We start from the raw sequence: 14,285 nt of genomic DNA, 5'->3' as shown, positions 1-14,285 counted from the left end.
TGTGTAGAGCCCCTATATACTTGGGCCGTACGTTTGGGTTCTTGGGAGATATATTAAGCATTATTTCCACCTTTTTTAATTATGTGGCATACTCCTATACAATTTCCCCTTAAATTTTCTTGAAGTAATTCCACCAAATCCACTAGTCCTTTAAATGTCTAATAGGGTAGAAGTAGGAATTTATGAGAGTTTTGAAATCCTCCCACTATTCACTAAAGGATTCCCCTATATTCTTAGTTTTTCTGTTTGGCTTTCCCACCAGGTCAGCATATGGCATTCTAGTCTCAAATGGGAAAATGATATTTTTTATTCGTACTCTATGTGATGGACGTTAAAAAAACCTTTGCCTATTACAATCAATTATTTAATTTCAAAGTGTCAATATCACCTTTATATGGCTTGATGTATGCCTTTCCTCCATCTTGAATATGACTATGAATGGTTCATGGAACTCGAACTAGGTTGGTATTTTTTTAGTTTTATCTTAACCTATTTCTTTGGTTCTTCTTGATCCCTTGATTTTCGATATGATCTTAACTTTGAATTGGAATCTCTATCTTCTCTAATTCAAATATTATTTTCGAGAGCCACCATAAGAAGGTTCATATTATGGTTGATATTTGGGAACTGCTCTTCAAGCCTTGTGAATCACTCCTATACTAGATCTTGAGGGTTATTAATAGATTCATTAGCCATGGTTAGGGTTTTTAATATTTTTCTACTTAACTTGATATGGAATCCATACAAGTTCCCTAAAAATACCCACGTACACTTACTTTAATACCAATATGATTTGTAAAATGTTCTGGATATTCCATTGGAAAATTCATCACATTAGATATGATAAAGATAATTTACTGAACTTTGAGATCTATATTATAAAGGTTGATTTTTCCTTATATATATGGAATTATGAAGTTGTTGTCTACTTTTTGTGTATGCAAAATATAAATATGAAAAAAGTATAGAAAAAATTTAACAATCATTCACAAAACCACAATAACACAAGATGTGACTTGGGAAATCCTTTTGGGAGAAAACCCAACATCAAGGTGAGGATGCTCTACTCTCTATTTCTCTTTATGGAAATCGATGAAAGTACAAAGGAGTGAGAATTGTGGTCTATGGTTTCTATAAAACACAAACCCTCTATTTTTTCTCTCTCTATCCACTCTTAGTCACTCTACTTATATATGGAGAAAAATGCACTTAAATAGAATGGAACCCCTTTTCCTCCTAGTAGCCCACTTTTAACACAACTTGATAGCCGATTGACATTTATATTTGAATCCTTTAGCTATTATATAGAGTTATAGTATTCAATATTCTAGTGACTTTTTCATTATGTTCACGTGGCTCTATCCCTTTCCATGAGTAATGGGGACTGACATGGAATATTCTCAAATTATGGTGGTCAATTCATGATAGGTCAACTTTTGGTTTGCATAAATTTCTCATACAAGATATAATTCAAGTGATTCCTACATTGTTGGAAATATCTCCATATGCGAATTATGGAACACAGATCCATATTAAGGTAATTACCATAAAACATGGTCATTTAAGGCCTCAAAAAGACTCTCAAAGTTTTTCACTACTAATTTTCCAAATTAGAAACATCGATAAAAATTCTATTGTTAGCTAAGTCCTCCAATTTTTCCACTCCAAAAGCTACAATATGGATGAAAAATAATCTAATGATCCAATATAGATCATCAATAAGTACTTCTAAAATAAGTATTTGTTAGAACATTACTTCAATAAAAATATGCAATATTTTTTTGAACCCAAGTTGGGAAATATGGCTATGATGAATATGAAAGGAAGTTTTTGGAGCTATTGAAAAGATCAAGACTGAAATATTCTTGAGTAGATTACCTACCTTCTATAAGGATAAGATATAATTGGATGAACCAAGAACTTTGGAAGAGACTATAAGAAAAACTATATTTTTGGTAGATTTAAGACACTGGTTTGGTTTTGTAGATAGAGAGTTCAAATTTTCCACAATGATATTTGAAAGTTGTTGATGTTTCGAATCCATAAGAGGATCCATCTTTAAGACAAATATTGAAGAAATATGAGGTAGGAGGAGGAATAAATAAAGTAAAAAGAAAGAAATCAACCAAACCTAAAAAGTCAGCTAAGAAAACTAAATTAATAAAAACGAAAAGAATAACTAATAATCAAATAATTAGGGCTCTTTCTATATAATAATAATAATAATAATATTATTATTATTATTATTATATATTATATACAAATGATTAATGACATGCACAAAGAATAATATAATATATCATAGTAATGATAAAGTGTATTAATTATAATGTTAAGGAATATTAATAAGTAACATATTAATTAATTATATTATATTAATTAATCGATTAGAATAATATATTTTAATTATAATAAATAATGTTACTTATTGTTATAAAGATTAATGAATATTAATGAATATAAAAATTAAAACTTTATCTAGGGGAAACAAACTAGTAAAACCCCCTTAGTTTAGCTTGCATTAATCAGATGAATAAGGAATGTATTACAATTGCTTGCTCGCTCTCATCTCAACTTGTAAGTGAATAACTTTTCTCTTTACTCAATGAATATCTCTAACCCAAACTTAGTCAATTTCTTCCCCCACCTGAGCTCTTGTTTCCTTGTGCAAATCCTGAGGAAATTGGCCCCTATTCTTTAGGAATTTCCTCCAAATTGATTTCACAATTCCCAAGGATTGATCATTGATTGCATGCAACACTTGTACACTCAAGACTAGTCTATAACTGATGTTACACTGCCTTGGAATCTCCACCACAGTTGAGAAATTTGAATTCCTTTCATGCATGAGATATTTTTGGTTGACTGATTAGTTAAATGGATGACCTCTGATTTAGACTATTGTCCCACCACACAACTAACCTCCAACTAGTTCTATTAATAGTTAGAACTAGTTTAAATGACTACAACAAGAAATCACTGAACTGGATTGCCACAAATTAGAAATTAACACATGCAAACAAAACTCCAAACCCACCAACTCAAATTTACTGAGCTAACTGAGTGACAAGAGACATGCCACCTTATTTAACTTCCTCCAAGTTGTTTGTTGATGTGGAGATTAAAAATTTACTCAATTTGACCAAGGCAAAACCAAATTGAGGCTTTCTTGCTACACTTCTCAACACTCCCTCTTAGTAAGAAAGGGATTATCAACCACCCCTATCTAGAACCTGTGGAATTTGAAATTCCCTCTTGAAAAAGCCTTTTTCAAGATGTCAACATCTTATTCTTCTGTCAGAATGTATTGTAGAAAAATTATCCTTGCAACAACCCTAGTGAAAAATCTATGTAATAATGTAAATAAAGGCGAAAATAAAGCCATGGGTAAGGGACATGTATTCCAATATGAATGTTGGGCAAAGATATCCTAGTGGGCATCACTGGATGTGTGTTTTTAGCTAAGGAAATTGGCAAAGCATTAGAATGCAAAAGGAATTTTTGGCACATCTATTTATTTAAATAAAGGAAATTAGGAGAAACATAAGGTGAAAGGTCACAGGTTGCATGTGAGGAGGAAATTGAAGGAAACTAATGGAAAATAATGAAATTAGAGGCCTCATTAATAAAAAGGATTCTGAGGATCAGTTGGAAAGCTCTTGGTCAGTGTAGGATCTTGGCTCAAGCTTGGTCAGTGTAACCTTTTCTTAGTTCAAGTTTGGAGCTCTCTCATTACTCTCTCTCTCTCTCTCTCTCTCTCTCTCACTCTTGGTCACTTAGAGTTTTCTTTGAGCACTCTAGCTTTGGATCAAGGAAAAGCAAGCAAAGGGAAAGGAAGGAAGGTAATGATAAAGGAAGGAAAAGCATGATCAAGAATATTCGGCAGGAAGACTTGTAGGTAACCTTTTGCATGTGTGGTTTCGTAGCTCGTATGGACATGCATGGATTTGCATGTTGGTGTATGGTTCTATTGATTTCAGTGGCATTATTTTTCTGGGTTATGAGAGTGATTTTTAGCCTAGCCTTGCCTTTTCCATATGCCATGGTGTTGGGATGTTTAATTTGGTTTTTGAGATTTGGTTTGCCAGATGGATTTCAGAATCTAGGTCGAAGGTGGTCTCAAGTTTCATTCCCAAGGGCCTAGGAATCCCTTGACTAGTTTTGGTGGGATACAAGGTAAAGTTTGAGGGAGGAGTCTCGGCTTAGGGCCTAGTGATCCAGGTTTGGATTGCGATAAAGCCTGAGAAACTGGTCTTAGTTTAAGGCCTAGTGATCTTGGATTGGATTGAAATAAAGCCTAAGAGAAAAGGAGACAGAAAATTCCTCAATGATACTGATGGATTCCAGATGGCATTAAAAATTCATTTCGGTTGTGGTTGAAGCATGGGTTTGGTGTAATCACAATTTGTTGAGGGTGGAGGTGGTTTAACCTTTGGACTCCCTTGGTTGTTCTTGATTTGGTTGTTATATGAGATACCACATTCATGCTTGGAATATGGTACGGTGATGACAAGCTAAAAGAGAGATTTGGTTTAACCATGTCTATGGTCGGGTGGTCCGTGGAAGTCCAGAACCTGGTCGGATTTTCCTATGATTAATAAAAGTTAATTTCTCTTACTTTTTCATTTGTTTATATGTGGATTTGATGGTTGTCATATCTCTGATATTTATATGGTTTTATGTTGGTTATGAGCATGGTTATATGATTGGATCATGTCATGGTTACTTCATGTATTTACTTGTAATTGTTAAATGGATGGATGAAAGACCTAGTTTATGTTATAATAGTTCATTGGAGAAGGTGTTGATCCTTCTAGTTATGTTTCATAAGTTCTTTCAGTCATTCATGGTCTATATTGTATCCTAGACCTGTAGGTTGCATTGATGCCAAGTGTTTGATAGAATGTCAGTCCCAGTTGGGGATGCTCAGGCCTAATACTAAGGCTGATTTTTTATTTGTTTATCTTTTCATCATGTCTTTGATGGATTTTGGAGGTTGTAACAAGTTCTGGGCAGAGGTTGGGATTCTGGGCTAGAAAATTGGCTCAAATATCGAGGATGATAGCAGAGGTTTGCTGAAAAGAGTCCAGAGACATTTATACATAGGCCTGTGAGAGTGAATTTTGGTTTTGGACGTTATCATGCCTATAGCATGAGAGCAACTAGGGGTTAAAAGGCTTAAAAAATTAGTGGGACTTAGGGACTATATTTTTGAGTGGCTAACATGTCTCTTGAGGGTGTTGTTGTTGATGTGGATGGGTTTGTTTGATATGTTTCATCGATTCCATTTCCTTAAGGTCACCGAGGAGGTTGAATTCCTTATAGCAACCTCTCTTGTCGCATGTTTACCTTGGGTAGTTGGTTACTTGGGTAGACCTAGGAGGAGGGGGTGTTATAGAGTGGTATCAGAATGGGTTGTGCTCTCTTTGGGTCATATCTGATACCACATATTAGCATTAGAGCATGGTTGTGCTCTCCTTGGGTGAATGTGTGTCTCTTACACTTGAATTCCATGTGCTTGTTGCATTGCATCATGTTGATCATGATTGTAGTAAGGTTTTCATGAGGAACTTGATGTTGATTTTAAGGGATGCATCGTTAGGAGTATATGATTGGTTATATGATTATATGCATCTTGATTACATCCTTGTATGTTAGGTTGCACTCTTGGTTGTTTGATTACATGTATCATTTATTAGGTTGGTTACAATGATTGATCACTTATGATCAACTACATGCATTCATACTTATGTGTAGGTTACTAGGCATTTCTTATGCATGTTGATAGTTTCATGTGATAATGTGCACAATGGAATAAATGTTGTTGTCATGCATGAGGTCATAGCATGCATTGTTGACATGGCCTTGCATTGACGACTGGACCCTAACTGGAATGATGTGTATATGGTTGTACTCATGTCTTATATGCAATTGTCGTGCATGTATGGCCTTGGTTATAGTTATGCATGAATAGTAGGTCAAATATGCCTTGTGAAGTGATGGTATGAAATTTAGGTCATCAGGGTGATATTGGTATGTTATGGTGCTAATGTGTTCATTGAGATAGAGCAAGAGATGTGGATCATGATAATGAGGTTGTAGCATTAGACTTTGGGGTAAGAGCATATCATCATACATGTATTGTATGTTTGGCATGTAGGTATGTAAGTTAAAGATTGTTATATGCATTAGTTTTATATACATTACATTTATGTACATGTGTTATGATGTTATGGTTACATGCATGATGGATGTTAGTTGATTAGTGTAGTTATATGCACATGTGCCAGATACTCAAGAATGATAATAACTTGAAGTTGTATTCATTTCTATTGTTGTTTATATTAGATAACTTGATGATTATGTTATATGTTGTTGATGAGTATGTTATAGGCTAAATTGTTGCTGTTATATGAAAGTTAGCTTGACAATTAGGTTATATGTTGTTGATGAGAATGATATATAGCTTATGGTTGTTATATGTTAGTAACTTGATGATTAGGGTTATTTCACTAACATCATGATATTATATGTATGGTGTTAACTTGGATTGGCCTATGCATATGGTTAGGGTTGTGACATTGAGGTATGAGTCAACTTATTGTGTTGCATTATGTTGTACTAATCGAGACTGATCATACATATGTGATTGCTATGCATAAATGATAATTGTTTAAGAGTTAGGATGTAAACATGTTAGTTAGTGATTTTTATGGATAGCATGATCTTTTTTATGTTTGAGTTAATATCTCATGAAGTTATATCATGCTAACTAGATTGATTGTGCATACAAGATTACCTCTGCTGAGAAACATTAAGGTATGAACTTGTTTATGTCATCCACCTTGTGCTTGACTGTTTGATTATGACATGTATTTGTTGTTTGAGTGTTTGGGGTCTAGTTGATTTATTTAACATGGTATGTTGCAAGTTGGTTGAATGTTTGACGAATTGCATAATATGAGTATGTGTTCGAATAATTGTGTTTTAAGATGATTGTACTAACATATATGTGTTGAAACAATTGATATGTAGTTGAATGTAGTTGACAGTTGTAGCATTATGTCTAATGACTATGCGTTGACTATGGATAATGACATGATTGTTTGTAAAAGTTGATTTAAAATTTATAGATATGATTGTCCTAATATTTGGAACATGTGGTTGACACGTGCGAGTAGTTGCAGGGTAACATGCTTGGTATTAGTATGACAAGGTAATAGTTGATGTGGTTCTATATTGGGTGGTGTGACAGCACATAGTAAGCCTCAATTCCAACAAAGTAAAAAGGTAAAAGGAAGGAATTGGACAAGAATTCCTTTGATTAAGTTTGGAAACCCTAATTCCAAATGAATGAGTGCTTTGCATACAAGAAGTCTTCTTAACCTTAACCTTGTTTGACATTATGTGGATATGTGGTATATTCATGAACATGTACTTGAAAAGTATATTAGGTACTCTCTAGTTACAGGTGGATTTGTCAAGGGAATTAGAATCCCTTGAGATATAGCATGAACATGTTCAGCTACAAGGAAACATGCTTGGCACAACAAGATAAGGTATCGAGTGTATTTTTATATTTATTTATGCATTGACAGTTATGTGTTTATGGCAGTATGATGTAGGGGATTGCAGTGCAAAAGAAATTTCCATGAAATCTTGAAGAAGGCTCAGGTTGAGTTTTGCTTGGGAATTGTGGGGATTGAGTCATGGTGTCTGACTCTAGTCTAGTGCTTTTGGTCTTTTGTGATTGTTGTGTTTGATTTGTGATTTTGTGTGTGTCTGGTGCATAGCTATGCCACTTTTTGTGGTGTCATATCGTAATGGGTTTTCATGGTTTTCTTCCTGTTTGTTTCTTGGCTTGCCTTTTATGTTTTGAGTTTTGGGTATTGGTTTGGGGAAAAGGAAGAGTTGATGGAGCTCGAGGAAAGCTGTGTGGTACTTGATAGGTGATCTAAGACTCAGATGAAGCTCTATGCATGAGTAAGCGTAGTGGAAGGTAAGACTATGATAGTCGGTTGGATTGGTTGGTCCATAGTGGTAAATGGATGGTGGAAGTACAAACATGTGAAAGGTAACTAGAAAAGGTAAAGTAAATGGATCTAAGGTGTTGGATGCCTTGGCTATGTTGGGAAGATCGTTCTCAATGTTTTGCATGTTGTGCATGAATAAAGGAAGTTATCTTAACCTAGACCTTATGTTATCTGGTAATTATGTTATGATCATGATTATGCTGATGTTTATATATGTATACATGTACGTATGTATGTCGTTTTCTGACAGAATGATGATTTTTTTATGATAATGATTATATATGTATCTATGTATCTATGTCACTGTCTGAAAGGGTCATCAGGAATCATCATTGTGGAGAAATGATTTCTTACATAGGCAAATGGCATGAAGAGGTTCTTGGTCTTACAAGGAATCAATTGAGAAGAGTAGTCATGAAAAATATACGAGGTCAGTATCATATGGTTATGAGTTGATATTATGTGATTATATTATGTCCATGTTATGGATCGGTTATACCAAGGGATATAGTAGAGAAATGAAAGCAGTATGGTCTGTGATATTTTGGGACAAGCATGGATAAGACACTGGAAGAATGGTTTCTTGGTAAAGAAATTTTATTTTTGGATGTGTGGTACTATTGTTGTGCACATGTTGCATATGTGATGTTATATGCATGTAGTGCTTTGCGGATACTGCATATGCGGTGCTGTGTACAGATGGTGCTGTGTACATGTTGGATATGCAAAGCTATGTATAGGTAGTGTTACATGCATGTGTGCATGTGGCACTATGTACATATGTTGTTGTGTGCATGCTTGTACAAGTGGTGTTGTGTGCATGTGGTGTTGTGTACATGTTGTACAAGTGGCATTGTGTGTAGGAGGTGCTGTGTACATGTCGTGCATGTGGCATTGTGTACATATGGTGTCGCATACATGTCATGCATGTGGTGTTGTGTACATGTGGTATTGTGTACACATTGTAAAATGGTGTAGTGTACCTATGGCATTGTGTACACATTGTACAGGTGGTGTCATGTACATGTGATGTTGTGCACATGTTGTGCAGGTGGTTGTAGTGTACAGGCGGTACCGTGTACATGTGGTACATATGGTATTGGTGTGGATGCATGTATTGAATGGTGTTGTATGACTTGTGTAGTTGTATGTGTGTGATGCACACTATGAGTATGTGTACATGGTTAAGGAGAAGGCACTGGGTGTTTGTCTAGTGTGGCAACTGATCTGGAGTACTTACGGAATAAAGACAAAGATAGAAGCTAAGGATTGATGAAGGGATAAGTATCAACATTTTATCTCAGTTTTATTATGCATATGATTTATGACTATGGTATATGATGATTATATGAGATCTATGATTATGGTTTATGATGGTTATATGTGATTTGATGTTGATCTATGAGGGTTGTGTCTTGAGCTAACCAAATCTGATATGTTTATACATGATTTTTTTATCAAACAGTTAGTTTGACTTGTTGTGAAGGGAATCGAATAGGATTGCAAGTGTACCTTATTGACGAGCTACCAATGAGGCATGATTTGAAGTTATTTCAATTTATTCTGAATCTGATGGAATTTATGTGCTTGGAATAGGAATACATGAACACTCTTGGTCAGGTGGTTGAAATCAACTACAAGAATTGGCAGTAGAAGAAAATAAATTGGAACATGCAGTAATATGTTGGTAAAGCACTTCAAGAGCAGGGAAATTGTGGGACACTGGTACCCAATACTGTCCATTGATTTCCATGAGCATGCTATGCCCGATATGATAGTTGAAGTAGGTATATTCCTTGGTTGTTTGATCTTACGATGTGAAGAAGCCTTTCCAAGGGATGGATCACCTGTGATAAGGGATTCCAGGGAACTTACAAGGTGAGTGACTGCACAGAAGGAGGTGATCTGATTTCTTGAGGGACTTTGTAATAGAGAAGGGAAGGTCGCAGATATATTGGTTTTGGTAATTAGAATTTCCATATGGAATCAGATACACATTGCAAGTGCACCCTAGAACAATGAGCCAATAACTGTTCACTGAAGGGACAAGTGGCGCAAGATTATAGTGCCAGATAGTGGATGCAGCTTTGACTGTGACAGTGGATTCTTGACTTACTAGGAAGGAGGTGAATCTTGGTATTACCTTGAGGGTGGAGGTGTGAACCTCCAAACTCCCTTGTTGATTGATACAGGAATCGTATCCTTTTATTTTCTGGTTTAGAAAATACATATGTGTATTTGTGCTTATTGTAAATACCATAATGAGTTGTGCTAAAAATCTCTAGTATGCGGTATGGTTATTATATTGTCATGTTGTCATGATGTTTTTATTTTGAGCAGGTATTTTATTGTAAATATTGCAACGAGCAAAGTTATAAAGCTCCATGGGCAGTATGTTTGTTTTCAATGATTTTTGTGAGGTCTTGGTGTGCTTTAGCACTGAGGACGGTGTTCTCAAAGGGGGAGGGTTTTGTAACAACCCAGGTGAAAATTCTATGTAATGATGTAAATAAAGAAAAAAATAAGACCACGGGTAAGGGACATGAATTCCAAGTTGAATGTTGGGCAAAGATATCCTAGTGGGCATTACTTGGTGTGTGTTTTTGGCTAAGGAAATTGGTAAAGGCATTAGAAGGCAAAATGAATTTTTGGCACATTTATTTATGAAAATAAGGGATATTAGGAGAAAAGTAAGGTGAAATTTCACAGGTTGCATGTGAGGAGTAAATTGAAGGAAAATAATGGAAAATCAAGAAATTAGAGGCCTCATTAATAAAAACGATTCTGAGGATCAGTGGGAAAGCTCTTGGATAGTGTAGGCTCTTGGCTCAAACTTGGTCAGTATAACCTTTTTTCAGTTCAAGTTTGGAGCTCTCTCACTATTCTCTCTCTCTCTCTCTCGCTCTTGGTCATTTAGAGTTTTCTTGGAGCACTCTAGCTTTATATCAAGGAAGGAAAAGAAATCAAAGCGAAAGGAAGGAGAGGAAGGATCAAGAAACTTTAGTAGGAATACTTATAGGTAATTGTTTGCATGTGTGATTTCCTAGATGGTTTGGACATGCATGACTTTGCATGTTGGTGTATGGTTCTATTGTTTTCAATGGCATGGTTTTATCGGGTTGTGACAATGGTTTTCAACCTAGACTTTTCTTTTCTGGATTCCATGGTGTTGGGATGTTTATTTCAATTTTTGAGCTTTGGTTTTCTGAATGGATTTTGAAATCAAAGGTGGAGGTGGTCTCAAGTTTAATTACCAAAGGCCTAGGAATCCCTTTAACAGTTTTGTTGGGATACGTGGTAAAGCCTGAGGAGGAAGTCTCATTTTAGGACCTAGTGATCCGGGTTTGGATTGTGGTAAAGCCTGAGAGACCGGTCTCTGTTTAGGGCCTAGTGATCCGAGATTGGATTGCAGTAAAGCTTGAGAGATAAGGAGATGGAAAATTCCTCAAGGATAGTGATGGATTCCATATGGCATTCCAACTTCAGTTCACTTGTGATCAAAGTATTGGGTTTGGTGTGATCACGGTTTGGTGAGGGTGGAGGTGGTTTAACCTCTGGATTCCCTTGGTTGTTCTATGAGATCCAACATGCATGCTTGGAATATTGCACAAGGGTCATTGGCTAAAAGATAGATTTGGTTCAGCCATGTCTATGGTCGGGTGGTATGTGGAAGTCTTGAAACTGGTCAAATTTGCCTATGATTAATAAAAAAAAGTTCTATTACTTTTACACTTTTTTATATGTTGATTTGATGGTTATCATATCTCTAATATTTATATGGTTTTATGTTGGTTATAAGCATGGTTATATTACTAGTTCATGTCATGGTTACTTCATGTATTTACTTGTAATTTTTAAATGGATGGATGCAAGACATAATTGATGTTATAACAGTTAAATGGAGAAGGTGGCGATCCTTTTGTTTATGTTTCATAAGTGCTTTTAGTCATTCACGGTCTTCCTTGTATCCTAGACCTATAGGTTGCATTGATGCCAAGTGTTTGACAAAATGTTATTCCTGGTTGGGGATGCTCAGGCCTAGTACTAAAGTTGATTTTTTATGTTTTTTATCTTTTCATCATGTCTTTGATGGATTCTGGAGGTTGTAAGAAGTTATGAGCATAGGTCGGGATTCTAGGCTAGAAAAGTGGCTCAAATCTTGGGGACACTAAAATTGGTCTGCTGAAAAGAGTCCAAGGATGTTGACACCTAGGCCTATGAGAGTGACATTGGGTTTTGGGCATTGTCATGCCTATAACATGAGAGAAACCAGAGGTTAAAAGGCTTAAAACATTAGTGGGACTCAACGACAGGATGTCTGAGTGGCTGACATGTCTCATGAGGGTGTCGTCGCTAATGTGGATGGGCTCGTTTGATATGTTCTGTCCATTCCATTTTATTAAGGTCACCAAGGAGGTTGAATCCCTTATAGTGACCTCTCTCGTCACATGTTTACCCCGGCTAGTCAATTCCTTGGGCAAACCTAGGAGGAGGGGGTGTTACAATCCTCCTCTGCACACTTACCCATAAATGATGATACCATATATCTATATGCTTGGAGCAATCATTAAATATTTGATTCTCAAAGACTTTAATGCAACTATGATTATCTTAATAGATCAAAGTTGGATCCATATCCTGAAAAAATAGTCCCACAAGTATCATTCTCATCCAGATCAACTCACATGCGGCTTGACTTGCAACCATGTATTCATCTTCTACTGAGTTAAGCACCACAGACCTCTACTTCCTATTGTACTAGGAAATTTTTGTGGACCTGTTGTGGTAAAAATGCAACCCCCCATTATTGATGTGTTCACTTCAAATAATGGGGACCCTTTCTATAAAAAATTTGGCTAAACACCTTTTAGGATTTTTATTTAGTTGATTATCCTACGCTGTTATTAATTTTTCATTTTCTTTGGATTCTTTTTTTGATTGCTTTGTTAAAATAGATTTTTTATAAGCTTTCTATTGACGCTTGTTTCGCCTCATTTGGTCAACTGGTTTGTAAATGGCACTCCTTTGAAGTCTGATCATTTATGTCGTCTGGGTTAAAAATGCATAAAATGTAAATATTCCATATTTTTTTAGTTCAATAATGCATTTGTTTTAAATATTAACCCCTAGTTAGTCATTACTAACATTTTTCATTTTTTTACTTATACAGCCAAATTATGAAGCATCGAGATTTTAGTAATTTACTCCAATTTTCAAATAAATTATTAATCTCTTAAAAACTTAAAATGTCAAAGTGGCTGTAGTTTAGAAAATTTCATAACTTAAATAAACCTCATCAAAATAAAACCAAAAATAAAATTTAATATATATAAAATAAAAAGATTTTTTGGATCGCAAGATCGCATCGCAGGTTTTCAAATGATGCATTTTCTTAAAACCCCGATAGCCCTCATATCCCGATGGCCGATATGCGATGAAGGCCTCAAGCATTAACTAAAGTTTAAAGTACCACGTGTTTAAATCTCAATGCGATCTCTCCATCACATCGGAGTCCTCAATTGATACAACCCAACTTAACTCTTCATACGATGCGATGAAATTACATTCCACAAAACATATTTCTCGCATATTTTTTATCGCATAAACCAACACTTGAACCAAAAAAGAAACATGCGATGAGGGCGATGCGATGTGAGGGAGATTTTAACTTTAGTTTAATTACCTTTTGGTTTATTCTTCATCCATTTTGAAATAGATACGTACATGTTAAAAGTTAATATACTTAATGAATATTAATAATATAATATTTATTAAATTATTTTAATATGATTAAAATTAATTAATATTTAAATATATAATTAATTTAATTTAATTAAAATAATTGTGTATATATACATAATTAATTTAATTAAATTAAAATTAATTATTAGTTAGATTAATAAGCAATTTATTAAATAGTTAGTTAGTTTATTATTAACCATTAAATTAGTATTAAATATTAGAAATTAGAATACTAATTTAGGATTAGATTTTTAATAAAAAATTCTGATATTTAGCCCAGCAACAGAATTTCCAGATTTAGGCCAGATTTGACTCATCAACTTTGGAAGCTCATAGAATGAGTTGTACTTGGCCAAATGAAGCCCAGGACGGCTCATTGGAAAGATAAAATCAAGGAGAACATTTATAAGGAGGTTTAACTAATAGATTTGGTCATTAATTGGGTCAAAAATCATGCAGAAGATCAAGCTCCGAATTTCTAAAACAAAATCAATTCTCTGAGTTATTTTC

Source organism: Pinus tabuliformis, chromosome 2_2 (genome assembly GCF_031772625.1).
Source record: "Pinus tabuliformis cultivar Carrire ecotype Pingquan chromosome 2_2, CPIR1, whole genome shotgun sequence".
Lineage (NCBI taxonomy): Eukaryota > Viridiplantae > Streptophyta > Pinopsida > Pinales > Pinaceae > Pinus > Pinus tabuliformis.
Note: the sequence above shows the minus strand (reverse complement) of the source record.